Raw genomic sequence first — 6,619 nt, 5'->3', positions numbered from 1 at the left:
AAGGTTTTCGCTATAGGGCACGTGCGTTTGCCAGACAGAGAGAGACATAGAGACAGAAAGCGAGAAATCACCCCCCAGGGGGGATGGTCACGCTGCAATCCTTTCTCCTCCATTCTCTTCTTGGGATCTTGGACATGCACGCACACGCGCCCGGCGTGAGTTTTAAGCCACCGAGTTCGGGACACGAACCACGGTCGGCTACGTGGGAGTCCAGCGACATAGCCATTACCCCAACTGCTGGTTCCCCTCTCTCTGTCTTTCTGGAGACTGCATGTGCCCTATAGCAAAAACCTCTCTAAAAATAAATGAATAAATAAATAAATAAAGCCTGGCCTAGCCACTCCCAGGGTCTTTCCTCCCTGCCTCCCTGCTGACTGGCCTACATAGTAGGACCCAGATTTTGAGGTTCTCCAGGTGGGCTACAGGTATACTTTCTTTTGGGCACCAGCAGGGATACTATAACGGCTTCACTGAGGTGGAGTATGGAAGGAAGAGAAAGGATAATCCTTGCTAGCCATGACCCAGGTCATAGCCAGACCTGATTTTTTTTTTTTTTCCTCTCTTCCCCTTTCTCCCAGCAAAAACCTTAATGTTCCTCCAATTCACTTGGACAGCAGAGCTGAGTCAGACCAAGTTCCTACTGCAGTGGAGGATGCACATGCTTGTGGACCCTGACAGTTCAATGTGGGAAGGGCCCCGGGGGCACTCAGACGGGCTTATCTAGACCAGTTGGTGGCTATGGGCATAGAGCAAAATGAGAGATACTGTAAACACTGAAAGATGGGACCACTTCAAACAGTATAAGGTGAACGCTTTCACAATTAGGTCACTCCTGGATGTTTTGTGAGCTGTTTTTTGCAGAGAAACAAACTTTTTTGAAGATATATATTTTTTTATATGTCACATGTAAGTTTTAGTTACATGTGCATACTTTACCTTTCTCTCTCTCTTTTTTTTTTTTTTTTTTTTTTTGCTATAGGGCATGTGTTAGCCAGAGAAAGAAGTGAGAAATCACCTCCCAGTGGTATGGCCATGCCACAATCCCTTCTCCATTTTCCTCTTGGGGTTTTAGGCACGCATGCACATGCACCGGTATGATTTTCAAGCCATGGTTCAGAACTTGAACTATGCAGTTGGCTATGTGGGATCCAGCCACCTTAACTTCCATGCCACTTACTGGCCCAACATGTACATACTTTAAATTGTATTATTTTAAAGCAATATATTAATTCATGAATATTGATTGTTCTCACACTCACTTTTCCAGTAATGAACTATATTAAACTCTGGACTTCTATGTATTTTTCCACCGTAAGAGTCCCATTTTGAGTCATTTAAAGTGTTATCTCCAAGCACATCGCCTTTAATACCTTCTCATTTGAGAGTACTTTTAGAAACTTTTAAAAACATTTTCTTTTAACTGTCAGAGGAGTGTGTGTGTTCCCCAAAGAAAGGAAAAACACACCTCCAATGGAGCGTGGTCACACCAGTATCTCTTCTCTCCATTTCTCCATCCTGTTGGAATTTGGGGCATGCATACACAAATGCCATCATATTTTTCAAGCTGCCAGGGTCAGGATTCTAACTGTGGTTCACTGTGTGGAATCCTGCTCTCTTAACCATTAGGCCACAGACTGGTGTGTATACTCTTTATGCTCAGCATGTTTTTCAGGTTCATTCATGTTGTTGCAGAGAGAATACTTTTGAATCAGTATGTGAGGCTATCACTGGAATGTTTAACTTAAGCATAAATACCTTTCAGTCTAACATTAAAATGGAGTTCCCTACCCCCATTTCTCCCATAGATATTGATTTTCATTATAAGCATGTAACTGTATTGTTTTAAATATTTTTGGAAAATCTCAAATGTGGATAAGCATAGACAGGGCAGTAGACTGAACTTCCACATCTCCATTATTCAGCTTCTATAATTATAAACTGGTGGCCATTGTTTCACGCCAAACTCTACCCGTTAACCCTTCCATATTATTTTGGCAAACTCTCAACTTCCATGTTATCTAAAAATATTTGTTTTTCCAAAATACTCTTTTAAAAAAATATGCACACACACACACACATACACACACACAAGTACTATAGAATTATCAAATCTAAAAAAGCCAATATGGTTATGCTGTTTAGTGATTTTTAAGAGGCTTGTTTACATGGAATACTTAGGATATGAGAAATAATTACTAGGTCTGAGTTAACTTCCTCTGCCTCCTTGTTTACTGATTTTGTCAGGGGACTACTTACAAGCATCTAAAACTAGCTTGGCTGAGGTCACTTTAGGGTAATGTGTTTTCTTCAAAAAGTGGTTTTTCATTCAAAACAAGTTGAGTGTCTCCTATGAGGGAATTCATAAGGACTGAAATGTATTGGGTTGTCAGAAAAGTTATGACTTTTCTATATTGTTTTTCAAAGATTATTTATATAAAGAACAAAGATCAAGCAGTGATATATTGCCTATTGTTTATTTTTTGAGATTTTAGCTATATGGTGTGTGTGTTTCCTGTAGAGACAGAAAGCAAGAACACCCCCCACCCCCCAGACTGGCTACGCTACAATCCCTTCTCCTCTTCTCTCATGATTTTGGGCACACATGCACATGTGCCCAGTGTGAGTTTTAAGCTGCCAGGTCCAGGACTCAAACCACAGTCGACCATGTGAGAGACCAGCAATGTAACCATTCCACCATCTGTCGGTCCCAGATATATTGCCTGTTTCATAACTTTTTGTCACGTTTCAGTGAGCTTCATAATTCCTCATTCATAGAAGGACCTATCTTTTCTGTGAAAAACTGAACAAGCTGCTGATATTAAAGCCTTATTTGAATTGAATGTTACACTACACAGAGTTTTGAATAGACTGAAACAAGGTCAGGTGAGTATGGTGGGTATAGCAACACATCCATCCAAGCTCCAATAATTTTTGACAGTTGATCAAACTAGGTGTGCTCTCACATTGTCATGATGGAACACAACTGATTTACAATCGATGAGCTCTGGACATTTCTGGATGATGGAATTGTCCAAACTGTCCAGTTTCCAATAGTACACATTTGAACTGATTGTTTGGTTCCTTGGTAGGAGCCCGAAAAACACACCTTTGACATGTCAGCACACTGAGAGTATAACCTTTGATGAATGTCTGCTTTTGATGTTGTTTTTTTTTTTTTGAGAGGTTTTCGCTATAGGGCGCGTGCGCTCGCCAGACAGACAGAGACATAGAGACAGAAAGCGAGAAATCACCCTTCAGGGAGGATGGTCACGCCGCAATCCCTTCTCCTCCATTCTCCTCTCGGGATCTTGGGCACGCACGCACACGCGCCCGGCGTGAGATTTAAGCCACCGGGTCCGAGACGAGAACCGCGGTCGACTACGTGGGAGTCCAGCGACATAGCCATTACGCTAACTGCTGGTTCCCTGCTTTTGATGTTGTTTTGAGGCAGATTATCACATCAGGACCAAGACCGTTTGTACACCACATTGTTGTAAACAATCCACTTTTTTTTCCAAAGCATTATTTTATTTATATTTATTTATTTAAAATTTGACCAGAGAGGGACAGTGTGAGAGAGGGACAGTGAGAAAGCAAGCTGCCAGTTCTAGGACTCGAACTGCAGTCAGCCATGTGGGAGTCCAGTGCCTTTAACCACACCACCTGCCAGCCCCAACAATTCACTCATCATCACCACTTATCAGTTGCTTCTAAAAAGGAAAATTTTCTTCACATTTAATGAGCATATCACAGATGTTTATATGTGCTGTCAAATGTACTTCGAGTTCCTGAGGAACCAAATATCAACTTTGCTTACATATCCCAGCTTCTTTAGGTGATCATGAATTCTTGAATGATGGAAGTCCAATGTTTATTTATTTACTTACTTATTTTGACTAGAGAGGGACAGAGTGAGAAAGAGAGAGACAGAGATAAGGTAAGTGAGAAAGCAAGCCGCCAGGTCTGGGACATGAACCATGGTCGGCCATGTGGGAGTCCAGCACTCTTAAACACTATGCCGCCTGACAGCCCTAGATGGTCAGTGTCTCCACAATCCCTCATGTCATGTAATGTGGGTTTGACTTGATTAATGCCTTTATTTTGTTGTCATCAACCTCGGTGGGCCTCCCTAAATGAGGAACATCATTGAGATCAAAATCACAAGCACAGAATTTCATGAACCATTGTTGGTACTGACATTCTTGTAGAACATTGTCATTGTAAACTTTATGCAGCCTTTCACAAGCTTGATGCATGCTCTTCACAGTTTGGTCGTCCATCTTCAACTTGTAAAATCTCCAAAACTCAACCAAAATTTTTTTTTTAAAGAGGGATTTTTGCTATAGGGCATGTGTGCTCGCCAGAGACAAAGTGAGAAATCACCCTCCAGGGTGGATGGCCATACCACAATTCCTTCTCCCTGTCTCCTCTTGGGATTTTGGGCACACACACACATTGTCACCAGGTCCAGGACTCAAACTACAGTCGACTATGTGGGAGTCCAGTGATGAAACCAGCCGGGAGTCCCCCTCAATTTTTTTTTTTTTTTTTTTTTTTAGAATGAAGCTAGAACTGTCAGCTTCTAGCTGTTAAATAACATAGCAATAACATAGATGCAAATGACTCCCAATACTTCCAAAAATGAACTCGTGCCATGTCTTGCAAAAGTGCGTCATGACTTTTCCGACAACCCGAAAAATTAGCTTTCCTCAGAATGCTTTAGGCCAGCAAATTGTGCGTGGTGAGTAAGGCGCAGGACTCCCACGTGGCGAACTGTGGTTTGAGTCCGGGACCTGGCAGCTTGCTTTCTTACTTTTTCTCTATTCCTCTGTCTCTCTCTGGTGATTGCATGTGTCCTAAAGTAAATTAAAATGGATGGTAATTAAATAATTTTGGAAAAAGAATGTTTTTCCCTCTTGCAGGAGAAATACCTATAATCAGTGTATATGGTATTTAGGAGGTGATAGCAGAGCTGGTAATTTAGTGTATATGGAAATCAAAGAAAGGAGAGGGGTGGCTACCTTGGTTTCTAAGCTGGGGGACAAAGTGACATGGACATCCCCTGCAGAAATATAGTGGACAGTGTGTGTCTGGAGCTCAGGAAAGGGGTCTAGGCTAGAGACAGACAGAGAAGTCATCACCCTTAGATGCAAATGAAGTCATCTAGCCCAAGTGAGATGAGAACCATGGCATTTAAAGATCTGACAGAAGAGGTAACTCAGGAACAGTCTTGATAGGAGTAAAACCAAGAGAAGGTGTCATCATGGAAACCAGAGAGAAGGTGTTTTTAGAAGGGATTGGTCACATATTGTGTTATTCCATTTAGGTGAAATGTCCAGAAGAGGTGGCAAGATTAGTGGATGCTGGGTTTAGGACTGTAGATTAACTGTAAATGGTTATCAGGAGTGGCAACGTCAGCACCGCAGTTTATAAAACATGCAGAAAGAAAAGCCCCTTTATTAAAGGTTTGGTCACTTAGTCACTGGGATCATGGTTAGAGTGAAGGGCAGAATTGGAGTCACTGGGTGGGGAATGACTGGGTGGCGTAGATGACTCATTGAAGGTGTTGGTTTGGGAAGTAAAGGGGGAGAGGAATGGTGGCTGGAAAGGGATGGGAGTTGAGTTTCTCTTTTAATGCAGCAGAGGCCTGAGGCAGAGTCAAAATCTTTGGGCAGGGAGAATACACAAGTTTGCTGACCATATATGAGGTGAGGGAGAAAGAAAAGCCAAAAACAGCACTGATATATCCTGCTTGGATAACATCCAGAAGCCTCCCCCTTGCCCACAGCTGGAATCAGGCATCACAGAAGGTAGTTTCTCAGACCCTGTCCATCTGGCCTCTGCTCTTGGACATGGGCAGAATTAAGAGCTACGAGATAAAGAGGCAAAGGAACATGCCTACTTCTTTTTTTTTTTTTTTTTTTGAGAAGTTTTTTTCGCTATAGGGCACGTGCGCTTGCCAGACAGAGACATAGAGACAGAAAGCGGGAAATCACCCCCCAGGGGGTATGGTCACGCCGCAATCCCTTCTCCTCCATTCTCCTCTCGGGATCTTGGGCACGCACGCACACGCGCCCGGCGTTGAGCTCTAAGCCACCAGGTCCGGGATGCGAACCACGGTCGACTACGTGGGAGTCCAGCGACATAGCCATTACACTAACTGCTGGTTCCTGAACATGCCTACTTCTGACTCCAGGCTCACACATCCTTTAAGGCTGGTTCTATCTGGTCCCTACCTACCTGCCCAGCCACTTCTTTCATCTTTAGCCTGCTGCAACTGCCCAGGATGCCATTTGCAGATGTCATGACCAACATCTAGTTACCTTGTACTTGCCCTCAGACTTGCAGGGAGGTCCTTGCCAAGAGGTAGGCATTATTTCCTTCTTACCAGCAAGGCCTTCTTCCTGCAAGGGCTCTTGTACCTAATTTCTAGTTCCCTAGCTATGGCTGGTCTTGCTCAAGTCCCAATCTGAGGCCCACTTTCTTGTCACCCACCCACCAGCCAAAGTGGATCAACTGGGTACCAGGAAAGCCTCTCTATGGGTACAGCTACCTCAATGCCACAGAAGTAAAAAAAAAAAAAAAAAAAAAAAAAAAAAAAACGGATCGAAATTCTTTC

The sequence above is a fragment of the Tupaia chinensis genome, unplaced genomic scaffold, assembly GCF_000334495.1.
Source record: "Tupaia chinensis unplaced genomic scaffold, TupChi_1.0 Scaffold000115_1, whole genome shotgun sequence".
Lineage (NCBI taxonomy): Eukaryota > Metazoa > Chordata > Mammalia > Scandentia > Tupaiidae > Tupaia > Tupaia belangeri.
The sequence above is the reverse complement of the archived record's forward strand: the minus strand, read 5'-3'. Positions refer to the sequence as shown.